Genomic DNA, 18,876 nt, shown 5'->3' with positions numbered 1-18,876 from the left:
TGCTATTGAGAGGGTTATGCGGTATCTGAAAAGAACCACAAACCTAGGATTACACTATAAGAGGCATCCCTCAGTCCTTGAAGGATTTAGCGATGCTAATTGGAATACTCTTTCAGATGATTCCAAGGCCACCAGTGGATATGTTTTTACTATTGCTGGGGGCGCTGTATCTTGGAGATCAAAGAAACAGACAATTATATCCCAATCTACGATGGAGGCTGAATTGATGGCACTAGCAGCAGCTAGTGAAGAAGCAGGATGGCTGAAGAGTCTGTTATCAGACATTCCAGTATGGGAAAAACCGATACCAGCCACTTTGATCCACTGCGATAGTACCGCGGCTATCGGAGTAGTAGAGAACTGTTATAATAACAGTAAGAATCGACAGATACGTCGAAAGCACGACACAGTTAGAGAATTTCTCACAACTGGTGTTGTTAGAGTAGATCATGTAAGGTCTGAAGGAAATATAGCTGATACTTTGACGAAAGGATTAGCAAGAGAAAAGGTATGGAATATCTCTAAAAGTATGGGACTTTTGCCAGTGAGAAGTTGAGTCATTTGTAATGGATACCCAACCTAGAAATAGGTTCAAAGGGACTAGACGAAGTTACAAATAATATGATAGAGTCATGCATTCCCATAGCATGATATCCTGAAGTGGGAAACAGGTTGAGTGTTTAAACTCTTAATGATGTCTATAGCTCTTAAGTTAAGAGTGGGATATACAGGAGTATCCTTGATAGACTCACCTATACGAATGTGAAGGTGTGGCCGCCTTCTATGAGAACTTGGGCATTTCTCTAGATCGTTCGTTAAGAAAGGGATAAGCACATGGCCCTAATGTGCAAAATTAAGAACTTTACTCTAAGATATAGTTGTGTGTGTTGTATAATCTATTATTAGTTAGAGTTCAAGACGAGAGTCACTCTAGTTACCTGATACTTAGAAAGTTCAACACTATGTAGAGGTTCAAGTCGAAATGCACATTTGCTTATGCACAACTGTATAGCACTTGCTCAATGTTTTAAAATATAAGTGGGGGATTGTTGGGGTATATATTTAAAAACATAGTTTTGTAATAATATGCCAAAGTTAGAGAGATAGTATGGTGGCATTGTTTTGAGCTCCCACACTATAGGCATGGGTTCAATTCCCACCCCACACAATTTCACTAGGGTATATACTATTTATACTATATATTATATTACATTAGTCCGGGAGCGGGGCCTTGGGGGTCTTGGGAGGTCTGCTGATCCAGAAACAATTTTTTTGCTGTTTTTAACTTAAATTTTCAAAACGTATTAAGATAATTATATCATGATTAATTACAGTTAATGTTGAAATTTTAATACGACCGTTTTTTTGCTGTTACAAAGAAATTTAATTGGCATTTAATCGAAAATTAATTTTCCATTAATTCCATTGATTCTTTTTGATTATAAAAAAAAAAACTGGTTTCTGGAAGAAAAGATATAGAACGTTATTTTTATTTCGTCAAGTTTTTCTGAGCAAGTGTTGTTGAAAGAGTTATTATTGATTCGATTTCTCAGTGCAGAGAAATCGAAAGAGATAAGCTGTTTTATCCCATAGGGTTTCGACAAAAAACTGACTGCTAGCACAATCAAGAGGCAGAGTCGCGAAACACCTTAAAGATAGCGACCTAGTACGCGACTCAGCGGTTTCTTTGTGTAATTTGATTATAGTGCTTTGTTTCCAACAATTTTAAGGTGTACGTTTCTGCTATGGAGAATGAAAAGAAGCGCGTTGATGATACCAACAAGCCTTTCAAATTTGAAGGGTTGCATTTCAGAAGATGGAAGCTGAAGATGTTCTTTTATCTCAAACTGATGAAGCTGCATATGATTGTGTCGAGTGTTCATCCTGGAACCCTGGAACCTGCTGCTGATAAGACTGCTGTTGTTGCTGCTGCTGTTGCTGCTGGCGGTGGTGCTGCTACAGATGCACCTCCTACCGGTGGTGTTGAAGAAGTTGTTTCTCAAACTCCCGAGGAAAAACAAAAGGCCATCGACAAATGGATCGATAATGACTTTGATTGCAAAAACTACATTCTTAATGCATTATCTGACGATTTATATGAGTATTATTCAACTTTTGAAACTGCTAAAGATGTATGGGATGCATTACAGAAAAAATATGACACCGAGGAAGCGGGTTCAAAGAAATATGCTGTGAGCCGGTATGTGAGATACCAAATGGTGGATGATAGATCAGTTGTTGCACAGGCTCATGAACTTCAAAAAATTTACCACGAAATTGTGGCCGAAGGTATGAAAACTGATGAACAATTTCAAGTTTCTGTAATGATTGACAAGTTACCACCTAGCTGGAAAGATTTTCGTAATACTTTGCGTCACAAGACTAAAGAATTTTCTCTTGAAAGTTTGATTGTTAAGCTCAGGGTTGAGGAAGAAGCTCGGAAACAAGATAAGAAGGAAGAGATTCTCATTGTTTCTAACAATAAGACTCATCCGAATTTAAAACCTAAGAAAAGGGATATGAAACCTAACCCGAACCAGAAGAAAGGAGGAAGGCCTAATCAAAACAAGAACCAACACCCATCGAAAAATGGACAGAATTCCAATTCTGAATTTCTTTGTTATATCTGTAATAAACCAAACCACATGGCTAGGAATTGCAGATTTAACAAGGAAAAGAATAACGCACAAGCTAATGCTTTGGGTGACGTTATAATTGCCATGGTCTCTGATCCAGAGTTCTACATGGTTGGTGGATCTGATGGGTGGTGGATAGACAGTGGTGCTTCGCGTCATTGTTGTTTTGATAGGTCCATGTTTAAGACTTATGCTGAAACCAAGGACAAGAAAGTGTTATTGGGAGACTCCCACAGCACTATGGTGAAAGGTTCTGGTACGGTAGAGTTGAAGTTTACTTCTGGGAAGACACTCATGCTGAAAGATGTCCTTCACACTCCAGAAATGAGAAAGAACCTTGTTTCCGGCTATCTTCTCAACAAGGCTGGGTTGTATCAAACTATTGGGTCTGATATTTACACTATAACTAAGAATAAGAATTTTGTAGGAAAGGGTTATGCTACTGATGGAATGTTTAAGCTTAATGTTGATGCTATGAATAAAATTGATTCTTCTGCTTATATGGTTTGCAATTTTAATGTTTGGCATGGTAGGCTTTGTCATGTGGGTAAAAAGTTAGTAAATAACATGAGTAAGTTAGGTGTCCTCCCTGAATTTTCTGAAAATGATTTTGAAAAATGTGAATACTGTAGTCAAGCAAAAATAACCAAGACTTCACATAAATCTGTTGTAAGAGAATCGAAACCACTAGACTTAATACATTCTGATTTGTGTGAATATGAAGGTATCCTAACTAGAAATGGCAAGAGGTATATCATGACGTTCATTGATGATTGTTCTAATTATACTTATGTTTATTTGTTGAGCCATAAGAACGAAGCTATTGAAAATTTTAAGATTTTTATTGCTGAAATTGAAAATCAATTTGGTAGGAAAATTAAGAGATTTCGTAGTGATAGAGGCACTGAATATGATTCTTCTCCTTTTACTGAAATTTATCAAACTAATGGCATTATACATGAAAGAACTGCACCATATAATCCTCAAATGAATGGGAAAGCTGAAAGAAAGAATCGTACTCTTACTGAATTGACTGTTGCTTGTTTGCTTAGCTCTGGTGCTGCTTCTCATTGGTGGGGTGAATGTTTGCTGACTGTTTGCCATGTTTTGAACCGCATTCCTAATAATAAAACCATGATATCTCCTTATGAACTTTGGAGAAATAGAAAACCTAATGTCTCTTATTTTAGAGTTTGGGGTTGCTTAGCTTTTGTTAGAAAACCTGATCCTAAAAGACATAAGTTAGAAAGTAGAGCTTATGAATGTGTTTTTATTGGTTATGCTCAAAACAGTAAAGCTTATAGGTTCTTTGATATTAATAATAAGGTTATTATTGAATCTATTGATGTTGATTTCTTTGAAGAGAGATTTCCTTTTAAATCTAGAAATAGTGGGGGTTCTTTAGGCAACGAGAGAACGTAGACTTCTTTGATACTTATTCTCCTGTTACTAGATTAACATCTATACGTGTTTTGATTGCTGCTGCCGCTGCTCATAATCTTGTTATTCACCAAATGGATGTTAAAACTGCCTTTTTGAATGGTGAACTAGAAGAGGAAATTTATATGGAACAACCTGAAGGTTTTGTAATTCCTGGACAAGAACAGAAAGTATGTAAGCTAGAAAAATCCCTTTATGGTTTAAAACAAGCTCCTAAACAGTGGCATGAGAAATTTGATAATTTAATGATTTCACATAACTTCAGAATAAACGAGGGTGACAAATGCATCTATTATAAATTTGAGAATGATGTGTGTGTGATTGTTTGCTTGTATGTGGATGATTTGCTGATATTTGGTTCCAATTTATCTGTTGTCAATGAAACTAAAGGTATGCTTAGTTCGAATTTTGACATGAAAGATTTGGGTGAAGCTAGTGTAATCTTGGGAATCAAAATAACTAGAACTAGTAGTGGTATTTGTTTGGATCAATCTCACTACATTGAAAAAATTCTGAGAAAGTATGAATATTTTGATTGTAAGCCTGCTTGTACTCCGTTTGATCCTAATGTGAAATTGTTTAACAACACTGGAGAAAGTGTTAGACAATCTGAATATGCTAGTATAATTGGAAGTCTGCGTTATGCAACTGATTGTACAAGACCAGACATTGCATATGCAGTGGGAGTTCTGTGCAGGTTTACCAGTAATCCTAGTTTGGAACACTGGGATGCTATTGAGAGGGTTATGCGGTATCTGAAAAGAACCACAAACCTAGGATTACACTATAAGAGGCATCCCGCAGTCCTTGAAGGATTTAGCGATGCTAATTGGAATACTCTTTCAGATGATTCCAAGGCCACCAGTGGATATGTTTTTACTATTGCTGGGGGCGCTGTATCTTGGAGATCAAAGAAACAGACAATTATAGCCCAATCTACGATGGAGGCTGAATTGATGGCACTAGCAGCAGCTAGTGAAGAAGCAGGATGGCTGAAGAGTCTGTTATCAGACATTCCAGTATGGGAAAAACCGATACCAGCCACTTTGATCCACTGCGATAGTACCGCGGCTATCGGAGTAGTAGAGAACTGTTATAATAACAGTAAGAATCGACAGATACGTCGAAAGCACGACACAGTTAGAGAATTTCTCATAACTGGTGTTGTTAGAGTAGATCATGTAAGGTCTGAAGGAAATATAGCTGATACTTTGACGAAAGGATTAGCAAGAGAAAAGGTATGGAATATCTCTAAAAGTATGGGACTTTTTCCCGTGAGAAGTTGAGTCATTTGTAATGGATACCCAACCTAGAAATAGGTTCAAAGGGACTAGACGAAGTTACAAATAATATGATAGAGTCATGCATTCCCATAGCATGATATCCTGAAGTGGGAAACAGGTTGAGTGTTTAAACTCTTAATGATGTCTATAGCTCTTAAGTTAAGAGTGGGATATACAGGAGTATCCTTGATAGACTCACCTATACGAATGTGAAGGTGTGGCCGCCTTCTATGAGAACTTGGGCATTTCTCTAGATCGTTCGTTAAGAAAGGGATAAGCACATGGCCCTAATGTGCAAAATTAAGAACTTTACTCTAAGATATAGTTGTGTGTGTTGTATAATCTATTATTACTTAGAGTTCAAGAGTCACTCTAGTTACCTGATACTTAGAAAGTTCAACACTATGTAGAGGTTCAAGTCGAAAGGCACATTTGCTTATGCACAACTGTATAGCACTTGCTCAATGTTTTAAAATATAAGTGGGGGATTGTTGGGGTATATATTTAAAAACATAGTTTTGTAATAATATGCCAAAGTTAGAGAGATAGTATGGTGGCATTGTTTTGAGCTCCCACACTATAGGCATGGGTTCAATTCCCACCCCACACAATTTCACTAGGGTATATACTATTTATACTATATATTATATTACATTAGTCCGGGAGCGGGGCCTTGGGGGTCTTGGGAGGTCTGCTGATCCAGAAACAATTTTTTTGCTGTTTTTAACTTAAATTTTCAAAACGTATTAAGATAATTATATCATGATTAATTACAGTTAATGTTGAAATTTTAATACGGCCGTTTTTTTGCTGTTACAAAGAAATTTAATTGGCATTTAATCGAAAATTAATTTTCCATTAATTCCATTGATTCTTTTTGATTATAAAAAAAAAAAAAAAAACTGGTTTCTGGAAGAAAAGATATAGAACGTTATTTTTATTTCGTCAAGTTTTTCTGAGCAAGTGTTGTTGAAAGAGTTATTATTGATTCGATTTCTCAGTGCAGAGAAATCGAAAGAGATAAGCTGTTTTATCCCATAGGGTTTCGACAAAAAACTGACTGCTAGCACAATCAAGAGGCAGAGTCGCGAAACACCTTAAAGATAGCGACCTAGTACGCGACTCAGCGGTTTCTTTGTGTAATTTGATTATAGTGCTTTGTTTCCAACATAACCTGAATGTGTTGCCTAGTTGGTCACCAGAGAGAGATCGAGAGGGGGAGAGAGTACCTTTGGGAACAAGGGAATGCCCTTCAAAAGACAAAGTGGAGGGATGACAAGGTAGTATAATGTGGGTAAGGAATTAGGAGCCCACAAACAGTAAACACAGTAACCCATTTGAAGTCCTAAAGAGATCTTTTGATGTCCATACAGAAAAGGATTGTATTTCGAAAGAAAAATCTGAAAGTCCCCTTCAGACCATCTTTTATGTTGCACAAGAGTGTCGCCTAATGTGTTTGGAGCAACACCCAAGAACCCCTGCCTTTCTGGATTCAAGTAAACCGATTTCCAGCCACGGCACTGAATGGTTAACCCTGTCAGTACATCTTCCACAGGACAACCATACTTCAATCCCATCTGCCAAAATTGACATGAATGACATTAGCTATCTCATACATAACATGAAGATACAGGAATTCAGCAACACATTCACGCACAGACAGAACAAACCTCATTTCCCCATTGAGTATTCTCCTCATAGATACAATTTGCAAGATCCTTCACGCTGTCTTCGATTTCAGCAGTACTTTTTTCCAGTTCTACCTTAGATAGGAAATCACCGGTTTCCCATTGATCTCTCTTAGATACTTTGCTAAATTCTTTTCCCAGAAGTGTTTCTCTTCTGTGAAAGCAACCACTCCCAATGTATAAGGGCCCTCCATTACCATCCTGACCAGGAAAGTCCTGCTACAATTGTCATAAAACTTTTCATCACAACCGCATAAGTGAGTTAGTATGACAACAGATACACATCTAATTACTTTGCTGATTACCCACCTCAGCAATTACTCGCAATGCCCCACCATATAAATCGTTCTTACTGATATTATCGAAGTTCTGTGGGAACTGAACGTACGCAATTTCATGCCCCTTTTCTTCATCCATGAAGAAACACAAAGCATCTCTTATGGATACTGAATTGTTTGAATACATATCACAGTCCACATTGAGGATGATACTCCCATTGCTTATCTTTGATGATACCCGTATCTGCACAGTTAAATCAAAAATCAATGCTTCACTGTTTCTTAGATTGACTCATCAAATGAAGGCAATGATGGATACATGGCTTCCAGTATTAGTTACCAATGAATTCATTGCTCCAGCTTTGAAGTTATGGTGGTGATGTGGTCTTTTCTCCCGAGCCATATACACTAGCGTTGGCAACTTACTTCCTTCCATATCCACAGCATCTGGTGTTCGACTATCGATCAGAATCTACATTTCATTTCAAATGTTAAGGAAATTCTGATGTAACTTCACAAAAAGAGAAAGAGAAAAACACGCCTAGTTTAAGGCTCAAAAGATTACATTACCTGAAGAATCGTTTGATGGTCGCCTGGAGAAGAAACGGAATCCCATTCTGAAAATCCTTTGTGCCGCGCTCTCATTTCATCAGGAACCTTACCCAACTTAGTTGCAGTCTCAATCCTATTCTCCATTTTCTCATACAGTATCTAGAATAAGAGAAATGATATATGGTCTAGTGATCAAAATGAATTATGCTTGTGATTAGACTAATTATCAGAATCCTGTTTGCTCCGTGACTATAATCGGCTGTAATGACATCCCTAAAAAACGAGACACATCTAATGCTCTGCTCGATGAACACCCACAATTAAGAAAAATGCGGTTGTACTAATTTTACCTTCATGGCTGACCATTCTTCGCTGTTGAAACTGGATGAGCTATGTTTGGAGTTGGATGAGAAGTATGCAACAGATGATCTCGGCTCCACTTGAAACTTCTTGCAAAATGGTATCCAATACTTGCAAAAATGAGAAGCTTCTAACAATGCGTAAAACGTCAAGTTAGAACCACCGTCTTCTGATAAGTAAACGCTAAGCTTCTCCGGAGGGTAATCGTACGCCATTATAGATAACACAGTGTTGATCACCATCGCTGGTGGCTCTATCACCGGGTTTGCAGTACATACGAATACATCTACACGTGGTAATTTCTCCTCGTATCTGTCAATTCAGACTCAAGTCAGATTCATTTACTAGACAGTCAGCAAAGAAACTCAAAGTCAGATTCAAACTCAAATCAGATTTAGACACCGAGTCATCCAAAAAAAAAAAGACAGACTATCCACTCCACAGTAGCTGGAGTGGTAAGAGAGATACCTGGTGAGTAACAATCTGTCTCTGAAAGTGTGACGAAAAACTTGATTCAAACGAAGAGGCTGAGAAAGGATCCAGTAAAACCCGAACCAAATTTCTGCTGCAAACAAACCGATCCAGATCCATCTTCTTGTTCCCAGCTTATGATCGTCAACTTCAGCACCACTTGTCGGAACATAATTAAATCTATAAAACCAAACCAAGCATATGCTTATCAGCGTAGAAATCGAAAACAACCAGCGAATAACTAGCTGAAGTTTATTAGGTTTCTTTGTCTCGAACAACTTAGGAGCAACATCATCCTTAGTTTCATCATCTTCTCTCACTCTAGTTGCTCCCATCTTTCTCTGTTTAGATGTTTTAGTTTTATTATCCAAACGTGATTCCCATCAGTTCAGGCAGGATATATATAGACAGACGCACAATTTGTCCTGGCTGACAAAACTAGCACAAATGACTAGGCGACAACAAATCAAAGTAGTGGATGAAAATCTGATACGGCAGATAAGTTGCATAGGCTTAATAATGTACTATTCACCCAAACCAAGATGACGAACGTGCATATGCCTATGCTAGGGAATCTACTCGTTAGACTTCAAAAAAGGTATACTTTGGTCAAGATAAGTGTGCAAGCACCCAAAACGCAGAGTGAAGATCTAGCTTAGATTGTTTTCGTACTAGGAGTAGGACCAAAACTATTATGGTAGGTAGTACATAACATTTTCCCAACAAGAAATAAATAACAAAAAGGACTGTAGTAGGTCCATGATTTTATGGTAGAGCAGACATTGAGGACTCTTTTAGTATCCAATGACGAAATCATAGTAGATTGCTGATGAATTTTACAACAATAAATGAGCAGATGCTCTTTGGAATACACCAGTTTTCATATTCTGGTCATTCTGATTTTCCTAATCTTATTGTCTTTTATTCCAATCAATTATCCCTTTTTAGTACAATCATAATTCAAGATATGGGAATCAAGCATGCCAATGAAGCTAAAACAATGGAAGTGACCATAACGGAGAAGGGTATTGCACCATTGTCTTTGCGGAAGAAGAGTGCTTCGTAGACAGGTACATTCACAAGAACTGTCAACCCACAGAGGATAAACTGCGAGATCAATGATTCGAAAACCCCGATGCCTCCACCAAATATCACACACCTAATGGCAACTGCAAGATGAAACTTAGCTTATATAAAGACAACTCTCTTTATTGATGTTTAGAAAATCTCTCAAAACTAAACACGAGCTCTAATCTTGCTCATATGATCAACCACAACTTTGGTGATCATATATATATAGAACTATGAATTCCTTTTCCTAGTCCTATTACCTTATTACATGTCTTTCCTTTTCTTAGAACTAGATGACTTCTAATTCCCTTAGGATTACATCAATTTCTTAATCTTGTCCTAACCAGCTTGTTAGTGACTTCTATGTTGAAGTTTAACCAACATTCTCCCCGTTAAGCTTCAACCTTACCCGTGACATATCTTGTACTCCAATCAGTTGTCTCATTTCTTCAAACTTGATCCGAGCTAATGCCTTTGTCAATATATCTGCTTTCTGCTCAGTTCCAGGTATGTGTTCTACGTTAATGACCTCCTTCTCGATGCATTATCGTATGAAATGATACCTTTTGTGAATGTGTTTCATCTTCCCATGAAACACTGGATTTTTAGTGAGTGCAATTGCAGACTTATTATCAATCTTGATGAGAACTTTTACAGGTTCTCTTCCTTTGATTTCACCCAACAGTTCTTGAAGCCATATTGATTGTTTAGCTGCTTCTGTTGCAGCCATAAACTCAGCTTCACAGGATGAGAGGGCTACAGTGTCTTGCTTCTGTGAACACCACGTAATAGGTGCTTCTCCTAGATAAGATATATGACCAGTTGTACCTTTTCCATCATCTTGGTCAATATTATGACTGTTGTCACTATACCCAAAAATTCCTTTTGATCCTCCTCGACTATACTTCAATCCACAGCTGATTGTTCCTCTTATATATCTCAATATCTGGTTTATTACATCACCATGAGACTTGCGTGAACTCTGCATATAACGGCTTGCTACTCCCACAGAGAAAGCCAAGTCTGGTCTTGTGTGTAACAAGTATCTAAGGCATCCAACATTTCTTCTATAACTCGTTGGATCAATCTCAGCTTCTTCTTGTGCCTTTGAAACTTTAAGTCCAAACTCCATTGGTATCTTAGTTGGATTACAAGTTTCAAGTCATGCTTCTTTCAGAATTCTCCTTGCATAAGCTTCTTGTTTAATCTGAATCCCATCTACTCCTTGATGGACTTCTATGCCAAGGTAATAAGTGAGTTTTTCGAGGTCTGGCATCTCAAACTTTGATGACATTTCTCTCTTGAACTCATTGATCACCTTAAGGGAGTTGCCAGTCGAAAATAGATCATCTACATAGACTGCAATCACAAGAAGCGTTCCCTTTTCTTCTCTTCTGTATACTGATGTTTCTTTAGAGCACTTAACAAATCTGATTTCTCTTAAGATTTGATCTAACTTTGTATTCCAGGATCGAGGAGCTTGTCTTAGACCATATAGAGCTTTTGATAACTTATAAACCTTATGCTCTTGTCCTTTTACTTCAAAACCTTCTGGTTGTTCAACATACACATCTTCTCGCAATTCACCATGTAATAATGTTGTCTTAACATCTAAGTGGTGAATTTCCCATGAGTTTGATGCTGCTTCTGCTATTAAGAGACGAATTGTCTCTAGTCTAGCAACTGGTGCGAAAACTTCATCAAAGTCTATGCATGATTCTTTAACGTATCCCTTAGCTACAAGTCTTGCCTTATATTTGTTGACAGTACCATCAGCATTCCGTTTTATTTTGAAGATCTACTTAAGACCAATCACTTTTACCCCACCTGGCTTATCAACTAGAAAGCAAGTCTTGTTTCTGTTGATTGAAATAATTTCTTCTATACATGCTTGTGTCCATTTAGTCGAGACCTTTGCTTCCTGAAAATTCCTTGGTTCATCATTAACAGAAAGTAGCATAATCTCACATTCTTCTGCAGCTTGAAGAACATAATCCTCCAGGTACTGTGGCTTTTATATCTGTCTTGTTGATTTTCGCAGTGGAATGGGTTGAGTTATTTCATCGATCTCTTCTTCTTCTTCTTCTATCAGATTTCTGAAAGCTTTGAATCTGTCACATGCTTCACTCTTTTCTTTCATAAGAATAGACCACATATATCTTGAGAAGTCATCTATAGTAACAAATATATATTTGTTATTTGCAAGGGTTTGTGGTGTAATAGGACCACATAAATCAGCATGAAGAAGCTCTAATGGCTTTGAGTCTCTGAATGTTGTTGCTTTTGGGAAACCTTGACGAGTTTGTTTCCCAACTAAACATGATTCACAGATTTTTGCGTCATCATTTATCTGTGGTAGTCCTCGAACCATCTTGTTCTGAGACATTGCTTTTAAAGTTCTAAAGCTTATGTGTCCTAACCTTGCGTGTCACTTCCATGTCTGATCTTCCAGTCTCATATTCAGACACAATGGCCTTCCAATCATGAGACTTATCTTGTAGAGTCTATTCTGTGAGCGTGAGACTCTAACTAAAAGTCTTCCACTTGGGTCATGAACTATTAGATAATCTTGTCGCATTCTAACATCACATCCAACTTCTGTAGCTTGTCTTAAACTTAGAATGTTGCTTTGTAAGTTTGGGATGAAGTAGATGTTTGTGACAAGCTTCTGTTCTCCGGTCTTGCTCTGAAATAGAATTGATCCTTTCCCTTCAATTTCTACAGAAGATTCATCCCCAAACTTCACTTGTCCTTTGATTTTCTCATTGAGTTCAGAAAAGTAGTGTCTCTTACCAGTCATGTGATTGCTGGCTCCATTATCTAAATACCAGATTCCTTCTTCTCCATCCTTTGATTCGTATTTCTTTGGTATTAGTTTCCCTTCGTTTAAGAATACAACTTCGTGCATGAAAAGAGTTGTATCTGCTTCCCTTGTTTCATTCTTGTTTGCTTCTTCCATCTTTTGTATTCTTTCAGGGCATACAGAGGAGAAGTGTCCTGGTTTATCACATCTGTAACAAATAATGTTTGATCTATCCTTCTTTTCTTTCCCTTGGTTTTGATCATTCTGACTTTTTGTTCTATCTTGTGAATTAAACCTTCCTCCCCTTCCTCGGCCTCTGTTTACTCTACCACCTCTTCCACGACCTCTTCCTCTTGTCGCAGAGTTTTGTTGGTAAGAGTTTGTGTACAAGAGTTTTCCTTGAGTTTCTCCATTGTTTTCTTCATCAAGGATTCTCTCTTCATATGCTTTCAATCTTCCAATTATATCTTCATAGCTAGTCTTCTTTAAATCTAAGACTTGTTCGAGAGAAGCTGTGATATGAATATACTTGGATCTTGGTAAACTATTGAGAAACTTCTTTACCAGTTTATCTTCATCAATGGATTGTCCAAGTGACGCAGCTTTTGAGGCTATCTCTGATAGCTTTCCTTCAAAGCTATCAATAGTATCAGTGTCTTTCATCTTCACTCTTTCAAATTCAGACATTAAGGTTTGCAGACGGGCTTCTTTAACTCGATCACCTCCGAGATTACGTGCCTTTATTGCATCCCAAATTTTCTTTGAAGTTTCCTGTTCACCAACTTGTAGAACAAGACATTCTGGTATTGCTTGAAAGAGTAATCCAATGGAAACATTGTTTTTGTCTGGGTTCAATGTACCAGGATCAATTGTTTCCCAAACTTTGTAGATTTTCATCAGTACCTTCATTCTCATGGCCCATACTGTGTAGTTTGTGGCATTGAGGATTGGAACTTGTATTGATGGTGGCGTGAACTGTTTTGCACCCACAATGGTGGTTTCGTTTTCCATGGCTCAGAAACAAGCTCTGATACCAATTAATGGCAACTGCAAGATGAAACTTAGCTTATATAAAGACAACTCTATTTATTGATGTTTAGAAAATCTCTCAAAACTAAACACAAGTTCTAATCTTGCTCATATGATCAACCACAACTTTGGTGATCATATATATATACAACTATGAATTCCTTTTCCTAGTCCTATTACCTTATTACATGTCTTTCCTTTTCTTAGAACTAGATGACTTCTAATTCCCTTAGGATTACATCAATTTTCTAATCTTGTCCTAACCAGCTTGTTAGTGACTTCTATGTTGAAGTTTAACCAACAACACCTGACCAACCCACCAAGTAGTGTAACAAGATTCAAAACCGCAACAGTTGATATGATGGCAAACATTGGAGATGTATTGCCAAATTCCAACATCTCATTCTCGTATCTCTTGAGAACCTCGTCGTCTACAACTTTGGGAGTAATCACAAATGTTGTTTGAGAGAAGCCCAATTGGCGGATCACAGTATCAACAAAGCTAAAAAGGAAGGATGTTAGCCTTCTGAATACCCAGATCCTGTGTAGATTCCACCATTCTGTAATTGTATCTCCTACTGACAGCCTCATAAAGACTGTACAAGCTAGTGGCGCCAAACACATATGCAAAAGGTAGAAACCATAAACTAGACATCTGAAAGAACAGAAAGGAATTGTTAGCTAAGACTAATTAGAATCTAAGACTAAAACAAGAAACACAAATTAGAATCAGCAAGCTAACACACCGGAGGAATAAAATACTACTAGAATTATGGTCTATTTGTAGAACCATAGTAGACAGTTTTAATCTACTGTAAGAAATTTCATATAACTTACCTTCGGGAATAAAGGGATGCCATTGAGGAAGCAAAGAGAAGGAACAACCAAGTAAAAGATGGTTGGGAAGGAATTAGGAGGCCATAAACAGTATATGCAGTAACCCATTTGAAGACCTAGTTTTATCTTTCCGTAACCATATGTGAATGGACAATACTTTGACAGAAAAATCTGAAATAAACCCTCAGACCATCTCTTATATTGAATTAAAGCTTGATCCAATGTTACAGGAGCAACACCAAGAAAGCATTTTCTTTCGGGGTTGAAATAAACCGAGTTCCATCCCCTGCATTGTATTGCTAATCCTGTTATAACATCTTCCACAGGACACCCATATTTCAGACCCATCTGCAGTTGTCCTGTTAAACAAACTGAAGTGAGTGCATGTTTCAGTATGTGTGAGAGAGAGATACCTCGTTTCCCCATTGGGTGTTTTCCTCGTATGTACAATCTGCAAGAACTTTTGATGCCTTCTCTAACTCAGTTATACTTCTTTTTGCCTTAATAGGATTGATTTCTCGATTCCAATTTTCTCTGTAATCTTCAGTAAATTTTCTTCCACATATAGTTTCTCTTCTATGAAAACACCCTGTTCCACTGTATATAGATCCCCCGAATCCGTCTAAACCTGTCATTTCCACATTGTTGATCACTCTAAAACCATTAGCATATAAATCACTCTTAGTAACATTGTTGAAGTTTTGCGGGCATTGCACAAATGCAATATCATAGCCTTTCTTTTCATCCATGAAGAAACATAGTGCGTCTCTTAATGCTTTTGAATCGATCGAGTACATATCACAGTCCACACTTAGAACTATCTGTCCATTACTTATCTCGGATGACACCCTTAACTGCAATTATAACACAGAAATGAGTGGTCGAGGTTTAACAGAATCAAGTGAACATTTTCTGGCGAAATTTAAGAAGGCATTTTTTTTTACCAATGAATTAATGGCCCCAGCTTTGAAGTTATGCGGGTGCTGTGGTCTCTTCCCACGCGCCAAGTAAACTAAAGTTGGAAGTAGATTCCCATCTGTACCGACTGAACTTGCATCTCTTCCATGGATTATCTATTTAAAATTCACAGACGCTTATTAGTAACTCAAGCTTTGTGAAAGTAGCTACATACATTTAGTACAATTTACCTGAAGAATTGTTTGATGGTCACGCTTAGTAATTTCAGGGGTCCATTCTGAAAATCATTTGTGTTGTTTCTTGATTTCTTCTGAAACCTTGCCTACTTTGATTGCTGCTTCAATTCGATTTTTCATATCTTCGTACAGTCGCTGCATCAACAAAAAATTGCTTATTAGAATAATTGAGGATATCAGATAACAGTGTACTCTGATGGCTAGCTAGACATGATAAATCTTATTGGTGGGACGCCGGAACTTAGAGGACAGGCTCTGAATCTAGGCAGGCTGGCAACTGGAACCTGCCGTGGAATTTTAGGGTCAAAATCATCATGTTTTTTAACAGCTTTGCATTTTATATACTTGTAGCATTTGGTTCCAAGTAATAAAACTTCAACCGACCACCGAAGCAGTAAATGAGATGGTAAATAAGAAAAGCATTTTCAGTTTTCTAATGCGGGGTTCAAGATATGGTTAGATGTTGGACACAAGGTATGACTAATTCTAGCACCCCCACAAATCTCTACTTGGACCACAACTAACTTACTTAGACTTCAGCCACACCTTGACAATCTCACTGAGTCAGTGTTACAATTTGATAGCCACAGGACGATATAAATGTTAGAAAAAACGATTTAAAATTACCAATTTTTCCTTGGACTATGTTTTGATCCCTAGACCTATTTCCCATTAATTGTTTTTTCTTTTGAATAGATAAAACAATAGTCCCACATTGACTAAAATCTAAAGAGTTTTAGACATAAATACCATAGAATTGGCTATAAGGGCATGGCCCTTGGGTCATTAGACTTTTGTGCTTGGAGGGAAGGCTTAGACTAGGGCAAGGTTGCCTTTCCCGTACGCGCGGTGCTTCGCATAGAAGCACGCCGCCGCCGTCCGGTCGGGTTCGGGTTCATTAGATCCTTCTTCTTTTGTCTGCACCTGTTTGTCCTGTCCGTACATGTTTGGCTTGGCTTCTTGACAACACACTGCTCTAAGCCTGACAAAAGCAACACTGTTTTTAACCCAACATTACCAGTATTTCTGTCATACGCATGGTTTGGTTGCATGCATTTTTGCTTGAGCTCATTTGACACAACACAGAGAAACATCTCTTCTACTCTCTACTGTTTTAAGTTCTGCCAAGCTCTAAGGGTACCCTCATTGTATGCTATATTGAGGGGTACTAACTGTAGTTGTATCCTGAAAGTGACTCGCCAACTGTTGTAGCATCTCAGAGGAGTGGCAGGCGATATTGCCTTTAGGACAGCGTAGTTTACGTGCCTCCACATTTTCTGTGCAGCAACATTATTTTGAGCTAAGTATCTTCTTCTCAGTTACATTATTAGTAATTTCTCCAACAATAAAAAGACCTCCACAACAGCCTAATAGATCAAAAGGCATCCACATTTGCCTCCACATTTGCCTTTCCCGTACGCGCGGTGCTTCGCATAGAAGCACGCCGCCGCCGTCCGGTCGGGTTCGGGTTCATTAGATCCTTCTTCTTTTGTCTGCACCTGTTTGTCCTGTCCGTACATGTTTGGCTTGGCTTCTTGACAACACACTGCTCTAAGCCTGACAAAAGCAACACTGTTTTTAACCCAACATTACCAGTATTTCTGTCATACGCATGGTTTGGTTGCATGCATTTTTGCTTGAGCTCATTTGACACAACACAGAGAAACATCTCTTCTACTCTCTACTGTTTTAAGTTCTGTCAAGCTCTAAGGGTACCCTCATTGTATGCTATATTGAGGGGTACTAACTGTAGTTGTATCCTGAAAGTGACTCGCCAACTGCTGTACCATCTCAGAGGAGTGGCAGGCGATATTGCCTTTAGGACAGCGTAGTTTACGTGCCTCCACATTTTCTGTGCAGCAACATTATTTTGAGCTAAGTATCTTCTTCTCAGTTACATTATTAGTAATTTCTCCAACAATAAAAAGACCTCCACAACAGCCTAATAGATCAAAAGGCATCAAAACAGCAATTAATAAAAATCAAAATGCTGTGGTCACATGGACTCCCCTGTCCTTGCATGCTTAGCATATACTGAATATAGATATTCTCGTGCACAATCTAGCTTTCTTTGGTATCCTACAGCGAAGTCAAATTCGTATTAGGACAACCAGGGATTCAGTGGTCCACTTTGAACCCCTTGCAAAACGGTATCCATGTCTTGAGAAAATGGAGGCCTCATACAGAGCATAAAATGTCAGTTCTGATCCACCATCATCGGAGAGATAAACACTCAATTTGTCAGGTGGGTAATCGTAAGCCATGACAGATAACACAGTGTTGATCACAAGTGTTGGTGGTTCTATTGTTGGGTCCGCTGTACATACAAATATACTCCTGGCAAATTCTCTCCATATCTGCACCACCCCAAGACTTAACAAAAGATTACACTAAATTTAGGTACACAGATATGTCCGTCTAGACTACCTTACAAGTTACAACTGAGGTTATCATTTTGCCGACTCCAGCTTGTATGACCATTTGCTCAGCAGAGTCAGGAGGTGTGACAAAGTATTATGAACTAATTTTTAGTATTCATTGTAGTTTGTTATGCCTATGTGGCTATGTCTAACTTAAATTATCATGTAGAAAGTATTTACACCCTACGGCTCATACGAGTCAGGACTGAGTCAGAAAAACGAAGAAAATAGCGGCAAATGAATGGTAAAGTACCTGAGTGAGAGTCTGTCCTTGAAGGTGTAACGCTTGATGTTATTCCAGCGAATAGATTGAGTGAGGATCCAGTAAAGACCAAACCAGACCTCGGAAAGCAAAAGACCAATCCATACCCATCTCTTTGGCACTCCTAGTTCTTCGTCAACGCCCGAAGACGATGAACTTGTTCCAGGGATATGTGTAGCTCTATATACCCAAATCAAACATATATTGACAAATATACTTCCTGCAAACAACTTGTACCCTAACTTACCAAGCTTACTTTCCTTTGTTTCAAACAGAGGTAGTTCATGTTCACTACCACTGATCTCTCTGGTTCCCATCTCTCTCTCTCTATCACTCTATCTCTAGCCAGTGGTGAAGTGTTTTACTCTCCCACTCTTATGTATATAAAAAGATAATTGCGTATGAATAAACAAGTAATATTCAAAGATAATGAAAGGCACCCACCCCTACCCAAAGAATTTAATAACATATTCGGAAAAGGTTAAAAACAAGCCAAAATCTTGATAACATCACTTTGTCTAATAGCTAATTCGTTTTTGGTTATTAATTGAGTTGTTGTCTATACATAGGCTTGGTTGTTACGCAGTGACGT

The 18,876-nt window shown here is 38.0% G+C and overlaps 2 pseudogenes; both read right to left on the bottom strand.

Annotated features, from left to right (window-relative positions):
- Positions 1 to 9,165, bottom strand: part of LOC113301952 — a 31,513-nt pseudogene extending 22,348 nt beyond the window's left edge.
- A 503-nt stretch (positions 9,166 to 9,668) lies between these two features.
- Positions 9,669 to 18,643, bottom strand: LOC113301941 (annotated as a pseudogene).
- Positions 18,644 to 18,876: the final 233 nt, after the last annotated feature.

This window comes from Papaver somniferum, chromosome 1 (assembly GCF_003573695.1).
Source record: "Papaver somniferum cultivar HN1 chromosome 1, ASM357369v1, whole genome shotgun sequence".
Taxonomy (NCBI): domain Eukaryota; kingdom Viridiplantae; phylum Streptophyta; class Magnoliopsida; order Ranunculales; family Papaveraceae; genus Papaver; species Papaver somniferum.
This window is presented reverse-complemented; position numbering and strand designations above follow the sequence as displayed.